Here is an 18,720-nt window from a genome sequence, read left to right as displayed (position 1 = left end):
TGCCAAGATAAGCGAAAAAATTGAATCACTGCAGACATTATCAGCCATGTTGAATTAGTATTTGCCTTTAAAGATGGACCAGCTGCTCTCACATCATAGCACTTGCACATAATCTACTCACCAATTTCACACTTGTGAGCCATGTGGAACCAGCTCGAGCAGCAGTGGACATGAAAAGAGGCAGCCATTTGGTCCCGCCTGGTTCGGCTCTGTAGCTCATGGCGGTGTTCTCTCTCTCTGCAAGACAACAGAGAGGAGAATAATGAATGTTGAACAGATGCAGTGTTGTGGGTCTGGCGTGTGTGCATGTCCGTCGTCGCTGTATCACTTTATTGTTTAAGACTTCAGGACAAAAGCCTAGGCCTGTCACAAAGTTCCTGTGACTGACAGACATGGCAGCTTGCTTCAAGTGGGGCACTAAATAGCTCGCATTATGGGGCTCATTATGGCTCCTTTTATCCATACAAATCAAGAGCCAGCGTGACAATTTGTTATTAACTTCCCGACAAAAGGGTTTGCAGAAGCGCAATCACATACACGCATAAACACATAAATAAATGCACGCAAAACTCTTTCTCTCAATGCGTCTATTTTACAGTACCAGCAGGAGGCTGAAATGAAAGAGCAAGTGCTCACCTCGCCAAGTGCTGCAGAGGGAGCCCAAACTGCTGGCTGCACCGCATTAACATTACCTCTTTCTTTTTTACTTCTTTGTCTCTCCCATTTAAATGTCTCTCTCATTATTGCCGTCTCCACCAGTCTGCCTCTCTTTTCTCTCCATCCTCCTCTTTTATTCTCCCTGTTTCATTCCTGAAATCTCCCTTGATCTCCCTTCCTCTCGTTCCTCTTTATCTGTGTGCCCTCATCTTCGTTCCTCAAGAGGGCCTCTACAGAAGATGCAGTGTTCATTATATGGAAATGTTCCCCATAGTACATTATCATAGATCCTGACCCTGTAGCGCTGAATCATCCTGCTATTCCCAGTTTGCCCGTCAGACCCCACAAATAGCGCGGTAAAGGAAAGACGGGACGCTCTCCAGAGTCGCAACCAGCAGTCGCAACCAGCAGTCGCAACCAGCAGTCGCAACCAGCAGTCGCAACCAGCAGTCGCAACGTCGGCGGCGGCGCTGTCCTCGGCTGTTCCATCACTTTCATGTAAAACCTTAAGCTGGACACAGAAGGCTCAGAAAAATAGGAAGGGAATGAAGGAAAAGAAGATCAAGGCGAAAAAACTAATATGCATTAAAGAACAATATTTACATAGGAAGACAGTTTTAACAGGCAGAAAGTTCAGTCAGTTTATTCTGGGAAAGAGAAGATTAAAGCTTGGGTATGCGAATGTCTACATCATTTCTCCTCCACCTTAATGGCATTTTGCCAAACCACACTGATGTACGAGCTCCTTCTCTAGATCAATATGCGCTCTCCATTCACTAGAAAGGCACTAATGCACCGGCCTTCATTTGTTTGACGATGTGTGTGCACGTGCATGCGAGTGGGTGTTCTTGTCTTTCAAACTGGTCCCCACTTCCTGGCCGTGCAGTATCTCTAACTCAGTCGTTAAAGGAGAGTGACCATTAAGCCACATAGTTTAGCATGTCACTAACTTAATCGCTTATTTCACATGCCAACATTGATTTAATAAAGTTTTATCATGTGTTGGTTTGCTTCTGCGTATCATCCTGCGGATAGTTTGGAGGTCGACTGTTGGTCATGATTTAGGTTTAAGTCATTCAATACATACATACATACATACATACATACATACAAACAATTTTATATATAAACGTGTACAGATATGTGCAGTGATGAGTGATACCAAGAGTTCAACTGAGAAAAAAAGTTTCAGCAGCAGACGGTTTTTCACCTCTGTTTATGTTGTTGCGTCTAAAATATCTAAAAAAAAGTATAAACGTTTTCCAATTAGCTGTGATTTTGTTTCTTGCTTTCTTGCTGCTGAAATTAAGGTAAATTCCATCAACGAGAACAAGAAGTTTAAAGTGTTACCATCTAAGCTCCTCTTTATACAAATGTGAATTGTGTTGGGGATTGGGCATTTTATTATAGCCTGGCTACACGCTGCCAGCCATCTCACACACACACAATCCCAGCCATCTCCATCTCACACACACACACACACACACACACACACACACACAACCACACACTCACACATGCACGCATGTATTTTTGTTTGTTCCTTGCTGCTGAAATGCTGGTAAATTCCTTTAACGTAAAGATTGTATTATAGCCTGGCTTGCATGATTTGCAGAGTTGCAGATTCAGGTGAGGCTGCACTAATGTTATTCTTAGGCTACTGTACTATTTGAAGAATAAGATTCCAGTGGTGGCTGTGTCGGAGTGATGTGGGTTGGGCGGGTTTGGATAAGTTTACAAGAAAATATCACGGGTTCAGGGAAGCAGGTGATGAAGCAGCGTTCTGAGCAAGTTATTAATAGTTTACAGAAACATTGCACATAATAGAATGCGGCAGAATGGATCTAAAACCCGTGCTGCGAAGACATCGGGTCCAATCTACATCCAGGACATGGTAAAACCGTACATCCCAGCTCATTCAGCCCAGCTCGTTCACTCCGCTCGGCTTCTGCCAACCGGCTTGTATCTCCATCACTCCGTGCTAAACACTCTTTACTCTTTACTTTGACTATATGCTGTCCTGGCTCCTCAATGGTGGAATGAGCTCCGCATTGACATCAGGACAGCACAAAGTCTCTACATCTTCCATCGCAAACTAAAAACACATCTTTTACACCTTGAGTATGGAAGGTAGCGCCGTAGTAGCACTTTAGTAGCACTTAAATGTCTCTTACTGATAGCACTTTGTAGTTTAACTTTATTGAAGAAATTGTACTTTGTTGTTCTGAGATTGTACTCACTGTTAAATGCATTTATTGTAAGTCGCTTTGGATAAAAGTGTCAGCTAAATGAAATGTAACGTAATGTAAAACCCAGAAATAAGTTTGAATTTGTATGCTTCCTGTTCCCTCGTCTAAATGGGAATGTTTTTTCTGTTTCCTGAATTTAGGTGTGTGGTTGACACATACTTAAGATTTCAACATTTAGTTCTACAACATAAAATACCCAACTGGGGAAAATACATAACAGACCTATAAAAACAAATGTCAGACCACGAGCTACAGGTCTTGACTCTTGAGGAGCAGAGGCCTTTCTCAACATTTTATCTTAACAAAAGCAGAGAGAAACTGTATTAGTCAGGGCTGCACTGTCACCTCTTAGCAAGTGGGGCCTTCTAAAAAGAAGTGTGTGTGTTCTCCCCGTGGCAGTGTGGGTTCCCTCGGGGTCCACAAACCAGCAGCTTGGGTTGATTGGACTCGAATTCGCCCGTAGGTGTGAATGTGAGTGTGAATATTTGTCTTTCTCTATATGTGCCCTGAGAAAACATGACGACCTGTCCAGGGTGTACCCTGACTTCACCCAATGTCAGCTGGGATCGGCTCCAGCACCCCGCGACCCAAAATAGGAAAAGCGGTTTGGATAATGGAATGATGCCATAGTCAGTGGAAAGTCTGGGCTTATTAATGTGCTTCACTTACAACTCTCTGAAGACGCTAAAAATTTCCCTGTCACTTAGTGTGAATAAATTGATTTCAAAAAGTGCATATTACGCAAAATGATGTGCATATAGCACATGAGGACCGAGAAGCTATTTGCTTGGCAGCGCAGTTAGATGTGCATTTCACCCTTCAGGGTGCTTTGAGTATTACATGGTTTGTTTTATTTGTGTGACTTTAGAGGCCGCAAAAGCCACACATTACTTTTGTAAATTTGCCTCTCTTTCTGCACACGTCTTTTGTTTGATCCGGGAGAATGACAGTAGGTGTGATGTTGTTGAAAATCACACGAAAGATATAAAAGCAGTAAATATACTATTTCATTTTCTTTTTGGTGTAAAGAATTAAATCCTTTTTCAATGATATCATCACAGGTGAAGTCCATTTCCTTGGTTAATGTACAAAGGCAGCCACCGCTGCCTTTGTATCTGGTTGAAAAGTTACACACCGCTTCCAGAATCAATGTTAAGCACATTAAAAGGTTGACTTAGTGTTTGTAAACGAGATGTCTACCTGCCATTGTGTGGTTAGGTATCTGTGTCTGATATGGCATGCGTGTGTGCCCGTGTATGAATTCCCACGAGTGTAAGACTTCACGGTGAGGCCAAGATGCTTGTGGTCCCTCATTATAGTGTCAGCAATACAGTTTTTAGCCCACTCAACCACGTAAATGACTTCAAATCCTCTGTGTATTAAGCCTCACCACTGGGAACCCAATTTGTAACCTCTGCCCAGTAACACGTTAACTGGACTTTATCTGGGGACAGGCAGAGTGTAAAATTCATAAAGTATCTGAGAGAACTAATTGAACCAATTAAGAGAGTGAATATGGATTACTGGGGGACTGTGAACACACACATCCCCTCTGGAATAGAGTTGGAGACCACTGCTTTCACGCGATAATGATTGTCACTGCAAATGGATGGCGGTGCAGGGTACCGCGTGCCGCACAACAACTCTCCCAGAATTGGCTGGCTTTGCATTTACAGTGATGTGTTTTCATTTTCTTAGCAGCTGATCCCAGGGCTGCTAGTCGGGGCAGTAATTAATTGCATGCGGGTAAAAGAAAAGTCAAGGATAAGTGTTGAAACTGTTCCTCCTCTTGTACACACTCTCAAATCGTACACAAACACAAAGGCAGGGCCCATTTTTCACACAAACACACATTTTCCTCGAGGAAACAAAAAGAAATTGAGTATAAACAAGAAGATACACAAAAACTTGCAGAAAAATAAGCGCCTTCGGTGCTTTAAATATCTGAATCAGCGAGCCCATAAAGCCTCCCGATTTTTAATTGCCCCACCATGACTATTAATTACATAACAGTCATTGGAGCCAGCATGCCCATATGTTTGCTAATAGGAGAGGATGGATTAGGATAGTGAGTGAAATATATTAGAATACAATGTTTTTTATTGATCTAGAAATATTATTTAACAACTTTATTTCGTACAAGCTACAATGTACGTCATAAAATAAAAAGTGAGAAGAACAGAAAGGAGAAGAAAGTGCTGCATTATTGTAAAGACAAGAAAAGTTTACTGCAAAACAAGATGTATACATAAGCTGTAAGCACAAAGTTATAGGGCAGGATTTAAAGAATACATTTTTACTAGGGCTGGGCAAAGTTTACAAAATGTAACTGATAAATCACGTGATTTTTCTTCTCTTCTTATGCACCAAATTCAATAATGAAGTAAAAACTAGTGTATTGTGCACTTTAATTTTAAAGTAATGTTGTCAAAACAATATAACAGGCACTGGAGCAACAGCAAGTTAACAACAGTATATAAATCAGTTTTCTTTTTTTTATGGACACCAGAAGAAACACTTGTCTTTTATCAATGAACGTCTGTTCAGTAGCAAGGGCCCCTGTTAGGAACAAGCCACTCCTTTGATCCATGTTCAGTTTGTTGCGCCTAAAAAATGTATGTCTTTAAAAGATTGCTGCATTAACGCATTTTTAACACATTTTTAATGCTTCAATGTGTCCAGCCCTAATTTTTACATTTCAATATATTCTTGATTTGAATGATATTTATTGATAAAATCCTGAGATCAATCTTTTAATATATGGCAAACCTCAATTGAGTCCACACATGCTAGGAGCCCCTCGACCGGAGGCCCCAGCAACAGTCCGGCTCCATTAACAACGTTAACGACATCCATTCTCTCTGTCGTTCAAACACAATCTCTGTTTCTACACAGTGCGCTGCTCTTACACCAACATGTCAGACGCAATTAACATTTGGATGTCGTTTGATGTTTGGTTTTCTCCATATAGAACCAAAAAGGCAACACATACAATGGGGAAAATGTAACCTTACAGAATGTACCTCATTTAATTGGCCGCCAGTTTCAAAACACACATGGCTTGGGAACTCCTTCCTGGGATACTTGCATCTACTGTACTAATTATGTCAGCAAACGAGTGAAGACGAACAAACAATTCAAATGAGTCATTTCTGGGATGGAACATTATAAATGTAAAATATGTTGCATGAGAACGTTTGTGATGACATTTCTAGATGGAAAGCAACATTTTTGCCCTTCTGGCTCTCAATGTCAGGGTTTTCTTGTTGAATATACCAAGGAGTTGATGCAATCCTTCAATGAAACTAATCCCACTAGACAATACCTTGAAACAATTTAATCAGGTAAACAAAAAGATAGAAATTGACAAATGTTGTCTTTTTATCCATTCCTTCCATTTGCGCGGCGTTTAGTGAAGCGTAATCTGCATTGACAGCTGTTGAAAGCACACAACTATCCCACTGTATATGTGTTTTGAATGTATTAACATTTACATTGACTGATGGAGGCTCAGTCTGTCTGTGAGCGTGCCTGTTTCACTACAGGCAGATTCCCCTCACTTGCTCCAGTGGACGGGAAAATAAAATCAATTAAATTAAAACACAGGCCTACAAACACTTCTGATTTCTTCCCATGGAGCTGACATGAAAACTATTTGGGTTCAGTAAATGTCTGCTGTCAGTCAGCCTGCTGAAGGCCGGTTAGCGAGCCGCTGCCCACTCAGCTGCTCCCAGGAGCGGCTACTGACAGACGGGGGAGATGTTTGGGCGGACGATGGAGTCAATGTGGATTGGATGACATAACGCTTACGCGCCACTCGATGATGTCTCCTTTACATCTCGTTCCCAGTGGGGATTCAGTGAGACTACGAGGCCAAAATCCTCACGAAAAAAATTCACATGAGCTACTGTTTTGTTGATTTGTTCAGTGGGCAGATGCAGCCTGTTCTGGGATGTAAACAAAGCAAATACAGTTAAGAATTTGAATCAATTTACTGCAGAGTATTTAATCGCGTCAGCAGTAAAAAAATTCAGCAATGGCAATTGTCTTGGCCAATTCAGATTCCATGTATTTGAGCTGTAGATATCGAATTTTGGAGATTCCAATTATCTTTCTTTCCAACACCTAGAATTGACAAAAAATGTTTGAAATTGAATGTCAATATTATGTTCGTAATAAAACACTGACTACTATCAAGCCATAACTGCAGCCAAATTACAGGACCGTCGGTGCATCTCTAAGCTCTGCACAAAGCTGGTAAGTGGGCCTTTTTCTTTTTTAGATCATATTTTGCATAATAGCACATCAGTTTAAACTGTAAGCATCCCACTGTGTGTTACCCAGTGACCTCACCAAGGACTGTTCTCCCTGTGGAGAGTTGTGTGCGTGTGACTCGCAGGTCGCTCCTGGAGGCGGGACACATGTCAACAGTTGACTGGCTCTTCGGTGAGACTTCAGGATGACAGTGAGGTGCCAGTTGAGTAGCACATTGGAGCCGAGGTATCCTTCCACTTTCCCCTGCTCACCTGTCACTTTTGTCTCTATTAGTACTAAGAGTCAAGTTTGAACTTTAGTAGGCTTATTGTATTTACAAGTGCCCTGGGCTGGTAGACTTTATTTCTTTTCTTGGAGGCCTTTCTGTTCATTTTGGTCTTTTTGAGCAGGCTGATGTAGTTTTAGTTTCCCTCTAAAAGGTTCCTTGGATTCCTCCCCAAGACGGTTTGTTTGCATTAGGCTAGACTCTTGGCGTCAGCGGCTCATGTACGTGCTGTGGCCAGTGGCTCCCAAGAAAAATCCCATGAAAACCTTTCAGTCTTCTTTTTTTTCATTTTTAAATCACTGGAGTATATGACATTATATAGGACATAAGTGGGTTTGGGGTCAGCACACTGGTGGGTTGAGATGAAGCAAACTGTTTTCATCAATGAGTTTGCTGCTCCAACATAGTTAAAGTTGATGGACAATGTTTCCGATATGCAAATCTTTATTGTTAAGATGTCGACCATATCGTCTGGCTAGAATATTTGAAAAATGTTTTGTTCCTGCCGTTTGCGTTCTCCCTTATGCAAGTTTTTTTCTCAAATGCACAGGAATAAATAACTCATTTTGTTTTGTTGTCGTGTCTTTCTCGTGTAGCAAATGAGCTATTTTTGTTGCGCAACGCTGTGTTGCATAATAACAATTAATTATCCTTGAATCTTTCATGTCTTTATTTCTGTTTAAATGAAATACTTATAAGGTAAGGTCCTGTCCAGAGTGTGGGGTAAGTGGCTTTGAAATTTGAATTTAAAATGTGAAATATAAAGCCTTTTATTTTTCACGTCATCTTTTCTGTGCTTTGACTGTTTTTGAGGGGAAAAAAGAGCTTTAAAATCTGCCTATTCAATAAGGCGCTCACATTATTTTATTGTGTCCATCTGTATAATGTGTATTATTTTGGGATGTAATTTGAGAAAAACCAATGCAAGCCTCTGAAAAACTAAAAAGTCTTAGACAATATGGAAATGACTACCCAAGTCTTAATTCCATAAAAACGCCCACATGCTTTTTATTCTCCTGCTGCTCACATAACATCTATTACAACTTTCCATAGCTCTAGGCCAAGCTTTCCTCTCGTCTCTCTTTCTTCTCACCCTCTGTCTCTTTCTCTCCCTCTCATCTGCGCTCATTTTCAACTTTGCCACCACACTCTGTTTCTTTTCTTCAAATGAAAGTAATGAAACAGATCTTCCTCAACGAGGTGGTTTTGAAGCAAGCAAAAAAGGGGGCTGTCACTACTGCATCATGCGGACAGGACGATCAGAAAAAAACAGGAGGAGGAAGTGAGCAGAGACAAATCAAAGAGACCCGGCTGCCTGGCTTACTTTTATTTCAAGTGCCAGCTAGATCTATAGCTACTGCCTTAAGGAAAAATCCTCAGTTGAATATTCTTATACTGTTATAAGTCATCAAGCTGTGGCATTCAGTGGATTGCAGGAGTTCGTTTGTCATGAAATGTTGACATTTTTACACCACAATGGATTTCTTTCTGCGTGATCTAGAAATAAGCTGCTAAGCTGCTTTGATTTTTCGGTATTTTTTCCAAAAACTTTAACGTTGATGTTTCAGAGAAAAAAAATGTCCTCTTTGCTGTTGAACTGGCACAAGAAATATTTTGACATGACGTCACATCAACTGTGGTTGGGCCACAGCACAAAAAATGTTTTTTGAGCTCTGAACTGTTAAAAAAAAATGCTATGACTGTAATATTGACATGTATTCCCACATTTCTATGGCTGGTGGAAATGTCAAGGAATCACTAAAGTCCGTAAGATCAGTTCTCTGCCCTAAAGAGTTTGTTTCTTACAGCATTTAATTTTTTTCTTAAAGCCACATTAGGTAAAGGGTATAAGATCCGAGACTTTGAGCATTTCAATTGTCTTTCAACATGTTGAACATGATCCAGCGGCTTATAGCGAACAAACAGTGAGAACTACTGCAAAAGTGCTGACAGAGCTTCCACAGTGTACCCGGGGGATCCCAGAGGGTGGGCACTACATATGGCCACAGATCTGTCGGTCCGGACAGCAGTGCAGAGTAGCGTTTGTGAGCTAACCAGTGGGACGCGCTCACATGCACTAACATGCACACGAAGACAGCACAACTATGTAAACATAGCGAGGAAAAACTTGGATAGCATCTCTCTCTCACACTCTCACAACCGCGCACACACACACACACACACACACACACACACACACACACACACACACACACACACACACACACACACACACACACACACACAGTGAGGGAGAGCGACTTCATTCGCTGATCAGATACATTACTCCACTATATCTGCACATGGCAAACTGTTGTTTTCTGCTATATTAATGTTCAGATAAGTGCAGCTCCTTTAAAAACAAGCCGTTGGAAATAACAAATGGTGCCATTTAATTCATTAACTGAAATTTCTGAGAATTCCCCCGAAGTTACTGGGGTGGAACGGAGATTAAGCGCGCCTGTGAGCCTCTGTTACTGTGGGCCGCTGCTTTGTGCTGCCGTGTCTACCTGCTTCACAGGCCTATTATAGAGACATCAGGGGAGTCACAGAGGCCGACAGAGACAAACAGGTCACCCTTACCTGGGCTGCAGGATAAACGATTTCCCCTCCACCACTGCTCCCCCCCCTTTCGTAACTCTCCCCTCCCCCTCCCCCTCCCCCTCCCTTACGTTCTTTCTTTCTACCTTCATCCCTCAATTCACTCCTCCAGCCCACCTCTCTTCTTTTCTACCCGTCTGCCATCTGACTGCTTTTTTCCATCCTCTGTCCCTTTTACTGCCCTGCCCTCCACCACTCTTCTTCCCATCCCAACCCCAGCTCTGTTCCCTATCCTCCCTTCCACTTCCCCATCCCTCTACACAACAGAATTAATATTAAAAAGATGGATGCATGTGTCTGTGTGGTTAGAGGGAGGGGGTGAAGAGCGGAGGACATCGTGTACAATGACCTTACTTACAAATCGTTGCCTCTTGTACACCAAGCATGTCCTTGTTGCAACACCATAACAGCCCCAGACCACAACGCGACATAAACAAACACACACCCTCGCACACACACACACAAACATGTCTACTGTCTACTCTCAGTCTCTCTCTCTGCAGCAGTGTTGTGTGCTCATTAGGTACCCTTAAAAATGCACTAGGTTTGCTTGGTTGGCATTTAATAGAAAGCAAAAACAATATTCCATTTTTGTAGCAAAGTGCACCTGAGTATAACAGCTTTTTTTCGGTCTGACACCTCAGTCAGGTGGAATAAGGAGGAAGAATATGCCCGCAGCCTGTTCCTCTTTAACTGTCATAGAAAGGGACAAATGATGTCAGACTCTGTTGCCACTGCTTCAAAGATGCACATGTCCTTTTAAAAAGCCCTGGAGCTCTGGCATTTAACATTAACACAAGACAGGTGCCGTCATGCATTCAGCTCTGTCTCACCAACGAGTCCTTGGGTATTTATGCATGCAATCTCATTCTCTGATATATGACCGCATGCGCACTGCATGCATGAATGCATAGGTGTGTGTGTGTGTGTGTGTGTGTGTGTGTGTGTGTGTGTGTCCATGGCATAAATCACTGGAGCTGAGCAGGGGGCTGGTGCTGCTCTCTCCATCTGTCTCTGTCTGCAGGGGTGAGGTATTTTACACTGATGATAGGGCAAACGGAGGGAGGCATGAAAAAGTGAGCCATGCTCGAGTCGTGTGGGATGGACAGAAAAATGAATGCTGTGGAATCGAATGGCAGCATGTGCATCATGTGAGCATGCAAAGTGACATGGGGGGAAGGGATGTGTCGAAGCCTTCAGTTCACATAATTTGCATCTCTGCATGTCCAGTTGCTCACTACCTATAAAACTGCTTCTTTGAACCACTATTATCCAGTGTTGAGAACCGGCCATTTAATGTCTCTGCATGCTGTCTTCCCTCTCCCACAGACTTCTCATTGGATACATATAAATGAATGCAGCTGGGATCTAGAAACTCAATACATGTTTGATTATTTTGAGTTAGTAATATGAACACGTATATTCTTCCATCCACATGCAACATTTCTACAGCCAATAGGAAGTGGCTCCATCTTTGGGAGAGCAGCTGGCTGTCCACTGGTTCCCGCCCTCCCATCAATCCTGCTCACCTCATCTTAAGAGGATAAACCGAAGCAGAACAGCTCCTGAACAAATGTATCCAGTACTTCCTAATCAGGTTGTCACACTGACGAGGGAAAATACCCTTGAACGCCAAAACGTAGAGATTCTAGCTACAACATACAGCTTGTTCCGCTAACGTGTCCTTGAGCAATGCAATGAATCCCTGAAACATCCAGATATTGCCTACAGTCTTCTCTATTGCTGTCGCGCAACAGGTACGACAGTGATTGTACATGTACATGCAACAAACGCACTTGCAGCTGGTTTGCGCATTGCACAGCTTTAACAGCAGCACCACTGGACCCTCTGCCTCGTCGAGCCGTCTCTGCTCTAGCTGTACCCACAAGAAACTAAGAGAGCTTAGTTGAAAAACAATTCAAAAGCTGGAATAGGTTTTGAGCCCCAATTTATGACTTGTGTTGCATCCCTCATCCCTCCTATCAATTTGGATTACAGAGTCTTCGAAGAGACGGAATGACAAAGACAGACACAAGCAGAGTGTTGGCATATATACGTGTCTTCCATTGAAGGAGAGGTGGTCATGCTTGGTTGGCTTCGTTGTTAAGGTAGAGGGAGCAGAATCTCTCCTGACAGACAACCAGTAGCTTGCCACAGAGCAAGATTTGGTTCTGGGTTCTGAGATTAGCTCATGCATGGCAATCTCTCCTTGGAAGCATTCTGGAGGACTTAAAGAGGCAGCCATAGAGCAGCAACACAACTGTTGAGAGGACAGAGCCGTGCCAGGATGTTATTATTTGTTGCTTTTTGCACAAACAGAATTAGCAACTGAATGCTACATAGTAACGCTGTTGTATGATTGTTGCTTCATGGTCATGTACTCTGTAATCAAATTGTGCACCAATTTAACAAAATATGAAAACTATTGAATTACTGCCATATGTGTATGCGTTGTACGTGTCTGCCAATAAAGTCATGTTGGGGTTTGCATCCATGGCTGTCCAAAATGTCATCACTTCATTATTTTATCCTATTTGACATCTGTGTGGAATAGTCTCTCCTCTTCCGCTCTCCTCGAGTCAGTGTTTCAGAGGCTCAGCTCCTCCAAAACACATACAAACAGAATCATATCGAAGAGGTCCTCTGAGACAGCTACCCTTGTTCACACTGCATGACTTAAGCCCTGATTTACCACTTGCCAATTGTTTTTCGAGCTTCCCAACAAAAGCCCCTGATCAGAGGCATATTGGCGTTGGCTCGGCACTCATTGTTCAAAGCTGCAAGTCAAGATGCTTGTTGATGAAACACCTAGCAGGCTAAACATCTGACCTGTTGGGGAGATACAGCCAATCAGAGTACATCAGTTAAAATGTTTTTTTCTGAGAACAGAATGTGCTTGAATTGTGAAACACAGAAAATGAACATTTTGAAAGAAATAAAAACATATCTGCTATTAACAGTGTGCAAGGACATGCCGTTACCAACTAAACAGGACAGATATCTGAACTGTGTTATTATTCTTTGTCATAGGATGCTATAACGATGGATGAGAAGGATCGGCGCACCGTGAGCACACACATAGATTACGATATGTACATGTTTGTACAGACAGAAAACCACACACGGGACAAGGTCAGTCTAATCCCTACAGTACTCCAACAGCGTGTATGACCTCGGTTGGGAACTCTTACATCCTCATTAATGAAACATGGTTACAGCGCACCCTGGTTTCCAGTAAACTAATTGAGGAGGGAACACTTGTACATGCATACATGCACACACACTCGAGCAAGCAGCCAGGCATGCACCACCCCCAGTATCTATTTTTCATTATTACAATGCTATCAGCTGGAGGCAAGGTTGGGATGTGTTACGCTGCAGCTGCACAGGCGCTGAGTGCGTGAGGTGGGCTGTCATTGACACCCGGCCTCGAACATAAGTCCTTACTAAAAAGTACAGGAAAAACCCAGCGGGGAGCAGTGAGCCAGGGACACATCCAGCACTGGAACTCAGCTGTGTCCTCAGCGCACACGCACACTTTTTTTTTTTAATCTAATCTTGCTTCTACAAGACAATAACTGTCAAGAGGATGAATCTACAGGTCAGGTGCAGGCAGTTTAGCAAAATGCACAGGGGTCAGGTCATAGGGTTTGTGTCCTGTCCTGTGTCATTTCAAGACGTGTCCTCTCTAAAGAGGTCCATGTTTTATTAGTTGATTGTTCTGACATGAGCGCTAACATGTCCTTTCGGCCATGCACACAAACCTAAAACGTGTCTGATTTACAGTGACAGGATGAAATGTTGGATGCCCTGAAATTGAAAGTGTGATAAACAGCTAAGAAAGATTTTCTTGTGCTGAACATCTCAAGACAGCCTCCTATTAGTGTTGGACATTCATAAACAGACAGACAATTTGACAGACAGGACACAAAATGATCGAATCCTCAAATTCAGTGATAATACCACCGTGTACCAAGCTGAGCCAGTACAGAAGATTGACATGGTTTCACTTGCTGTACGGATTCTTGAGACTTCCTGCAGGTCACTAACATTCAGTTCCTCACACAGAAGCTGTCTCTGAACGCTCCTTTGTGATTTTTGATGGGATTTCTGATTATTTTTGTTGCATCTTTTTTTTTTATAAAAGATTAAAAAAACATTATTATTACATTTGGTTTTCAATTTGGACCAAAGTGACACTTGCGGTCATGTTTCTAAAATTAACATCATTGTTATGCAGAGTAACTTGATAAGAAGAACTTCAACACTTAAATGAAGATAGAATCACCTTTGAGGATTTACAGACAGTACCACAGTGTTAATTTGTGCAAGAATTAATCACATTTCTGTCATATTTTTTGTCACGTCTGCACTGCTAAAACTAAATAAAAAACTAGATGTCCTAACCTGTTTGTTTGTTTCTTTTATAAATATGCTTTTCATCTGGCTGTTGAAGACACAGGTCATTGAATTCAACACAGCTAAGTTATGCATTTGTGAGTCTTTCTTTCTCTCCCAAGACATAAATGGTTCAATTTCAAATTACAAATATGTGGGATGTAAATGTAAACATTAGTAAGCTATGTGCATCATCCTTATCCTTATCATTTTATGTGCAGTAAAAATGATAATCTTAACTCTATTACAAAACTTTATGGAAATACACTTAAGCATATGTTTTAAATAAATGCTGCAAAAGACAACTTTACAAGATTAAAACAAAAAAGAGCCATTTCTTTCCCTATGCAAGAGAGAGAGAGAGAGAGAGAGAGAGAGAGAGAGAGAGAGAGAGAGAGAGAGAGAGAGAGAGAGGAAGAAAGCGAGAGAGTGAGAGAGCAAGAATGCAAGAAAGCAAGACTTAGGTTGCTTTCATGTCTCACGTGTTTGATTCGGTTAAAACAAACTCAGGTCTGTTTACCCAATTAGTCCGGCTCATTAGGGCTGGTGTGAAAGCTGTCAATCAAACTGTGGAGCAGAACCAGCAACCAAATCGAGAACGCTTAAAAAAGCAAACCAACCAATCTCAGGATTGTATTAGAGCTAAACTAAAAGCTAAACTACTAATAAATCTTGAAATCTGTGCAGTTCATGCAAATCAACACGTATGCACAGGTATTTTTGACAGATTATTAGGTCAAAAGCTGATAAAATGGGTGTTCTTCCATGTACTCTATGCTCAGTTCATCAAGTCCATTAAAAAGCCAGTGACTGCGATCCCAAAGTGATACGCCCTGAATCATTGCTGTACAAGACAGCTCATGCAGACGTGTGAATTTGAGTTTCACACGTTGGTCCTGATGATGCACGATGACAATCGCCACAACTGTCCAATCAAGTAATTATCTGTCGTATCATAGACTGTAAATAAGAGGTGGACATGGTCATCGTGACATCACCCATTGGTTTGTGGACTGACATCTTGAAGCTTCGAGTTCGTCACTTTTGCCGTCGTTATCTTGGATAACGGTTATCGCAATGTTGTTTTTTCTGCAACCAACGAACGGAAGTTACCATGTTTGGATTCGCAGGAGTAACGTAGAGATCTGGTAACGGCAGTAACCTGTCAATCACAGTCAGCCCACCCTAAAACATACCCTGCTTCATGGTCTATTTGAACCTAAACAGGACCATAATGTACTAAATGAATCTAATACTGTATTGAAGACTTGAAACTAGCGATTGAGAACATAAACACATGTTTACAATGTTTACTGAGTGAATAAATCAAATGTTTTTCCTCAATTTTTTCTTTTTGTAACAGGAGGAGATGCTCCCTGCTAGTCAATAGAGGGAAGGCAAGGTTTAAGACACTTCTGCATTGGCTTCACTCGGCAGAACGAGTGTGAAAGGACCTTACATGATCTGCTGTAATGTAAGCTGCAAACGTAAACATGCCTTAAACAACTATATTATGATGTGAGGTTACAGGTTACATTTTAAAAAAGATACCTGTTGAAATTCACTGTGAGTTTGCATCATTTCAGAGATAGAGGAACTACAGCAGCTCTGCCATCGTCCGATTGTGTTGATACATTTATGCATATGAGTATTTAGTGGCAGTAGAAAATGACTGAACAGAGGCGAATCATAACGCCTTCCAGTATAAATCCAAACATAGATGTGTTTATAAAATAAACATATCTAGAGAGTAGCTTTGTGTTACACTCCTACATAACCGCATTGATAATCTAATTACCATACTGTGCTATACTATAAGTTATCTTTTGAGCTGAAGGTCCTGAAGAGACAAATTTAAGACTAAATTTCATGTTAAAATATTCACAGGATCCACGAAAGCTTCTCAGTTTTTTATATTATAACCATTATAATGGAAAATACTGTCTATATTTATCCCATACTAAGCCTACAGCATGATAGTAAGATTTTCAAGATAGGGATACTTACCAAAAACCCTCTGGGTTACTTTTTTTTGTTGTTGGTACAAGGCAATGTGTGCACAGTGGAGTCATTTTGGGCTTATAATATGAAGCACTATGGCAATAAATAATGAGCAGAGAGTTCACTTTTCTGCAGTCTTTATGAAGTCTTTAGAAAGTGTTTATGAAGACTTTATGCAGCCTTCGTGTAGACATGAAGCGCGAGCACCGAGCATGAACAGAGGCGTATATACTCTCTACCAGGGGTCACTAATAGGCGGCCCAGGGTCCCGACCCAGACGACTTTGTATCCAGACCTATCACCAATAGCTACTTCTATTTTAAAGGGCGAAGCTTCCCAAGCCTCTACGTCACTTGCTCAGCAATCCAGGAAACACACTGATGTAACTTTGTTGTAAATCATATCACGTGATGCTACTCATCAAATATGTGTATTCCGATAAGCATCGCGGCTTGAGTGTGACCTACAGAAAGATAAAATAGTCGGAGAAGGTATTTCACATAGTTTGTTCCGAAAAGAGAAATGTGGAAACCTTAGCCAGAGTCTTTGATTAAGGATGGACAGACTCATATATGTGCATTCTTCTCACGGGTAGTTTAAAACCAATATGTCTCATATGTTCAGAAGCCGTGATGATTATTAATAGTGGCAATGTGAAGCGCCATTACTAGAAAAAGTACAAATCTGTTGAGCAACTGAACACACTTACATCCGATATGAAGGCACAGACAATAAACAATCTTTTAATTATACACAAATTCACAGCCCAACAACGGTGTTAACAGAGATAAATAGGGCCGAAACAAGTAGTTTCAATAACCACAGATAAAGTCCCTGCACACAAATAAATATAATACAGAAAAATATAATACCATGGCTTTTGGGGTGACATCACTTCACACCTGAATGAACTGAATTTTAAGCTGCAGGGCAAGGACAAGTCAGTTCAATTTATTTTTCAAAAGCTTTCTGTTATGTATTTTATTCTTAAATGCAGCCCGTGTAGCACTTGCAATGAGAAAAGAGCATATATTTATTATTAGATTATGTATTATTTATAATTCAGAGATATTGTTCGATAGATTTTTCCACATTTGATTTGACTACATACAGATGTTGAATGTTTCTTATGAAGGCTTCTTGAATATGGGACCAAACATACAGCAGAGAGTCACAACCAATCTTTGCATGTGGAAATTCTCTTCAACTGGACCTCGTTGAATTTTAATTGAATACCCAAGCTTTATGCGAGCTGTGCACGGTATTGTTCTCCGAGACGACAGAGGGCGTACAAACAAAATGAACTGTGAGGAATAAAAAGACGTGTAGGAGTGTAAACCATAATATACCCATATATGGTCCATAGACTCTCAGTGTAACCGGCAAACAGCCATAAACCAACCTCCACAATGACGAGGAGGGATTGCAATCTGGAGTCTCATAGTCATGGAATAATTTATTGCCTATATAACCCCTAAAAATAAGTATGTCATGCATTATAAAGAAACAGAGGTTGAATAGCCTGTAAAACAGATTTGGCTGGAAAGAACATTTACTCAAATGAAGATTTTAACACCTTCTGTTTCTAAAGCATCTAAAAATGAATTGTCCTTCTTTGTATAATACCTCAACATGTAAATATTGTTTTTTATCAGTGAACTATCTGTGAAAGTCACATTACATTATATCATAGTCTTCACTTTGGCGAGAATAAATTAAGCTTGAGTCAAGAAAGAAATAGAGTTCAGACAAGTGTAAAGTTGGTCTAGCTTTCATCCCACAGGGTAGTGCGCCTCAACTACTGACTGCCAAGAAGCTCAGTTGGAATTGTGAGAGTCCCACTATTGTCGCAAAGGTCATTTAAAGCACCAGCACATCAGAAGCATGTCTCCCCGCCTGTTTTGTGACTGCACAGAGCCTAATAATGCCACATTGGGTGAGCCTTGAAAATTAGTCTCTTTTCTCTCTGCATCCTTTTTTCAACTAAAAAGAGGTGAAACATCTGGGGCACAGAAAGACAGTTCAGTCAAGCCTTGTTTTGGTGCTAATTAGTCCAATTAGCCTTCCCTATCTCACACAGTTTAAAACAAAGATGAGCAGCAGCAATGCTCAGCTTAACCAGCTCTTTGGTTTGATGTGTGGCAGAGCTGGAAAGCTGCAGAAGCCTCTAGTTAGACACAGACGCAGGCTACTTTAAACAGTTGCAGGGCCTCCTTCCATTACAGCATGAAACTGCACCCTGCCATGTCTTTTGAAATAGTCTGGATGTCCCTT

At 41.3% G+C, this 18,720-nt stretch overlaps 1 protein-coding gene across 2 annotated transcripts in view; it reads right to left on the bottom strand.

The window, feature by feature from the left end:
• Nucleotides 1-18,720, bottom strand: part of LOC137780748 (glutamate receptor ionotropic, NMDA 2D) — a 93,639-nt gene that overhangs the window by 71,943 nt on the left and 2,976 nt on the right. For both annotated transcript variants that reach the window (XM_068568943.1, XM_068568944.1), the window contains exon 2: nucleotides 122-237. The gene's annotated coding sequence lies outside the window, so the exon portion shown is untranslated. The remainder of the gene's footprint in view (nucleotides 1-121; nucleotides 238-18,720) is intronic.

This window comes from Clinocottus analis, unplaced genomic scaffold, assembly GCF_023055335.1.
Source record: "Clinocottus analis isolate CAN_PGR_092001 unplaced genomic scaffold, fCliAna1.0.p SCAF_9, whole genome shotgun sequence".
Classification (NCBI taxonomy): Eukaryota; Metazoa; Chordata; class Actinopteri; order Perciformes; family Cottidae; genus Clinocottus; species Clinocottus analis.
The sequence above is the reverse complement of the archived record's forward strand: the minus strand, read 5'-3'. Positions and strand labels throughout refer to the sequence as shown.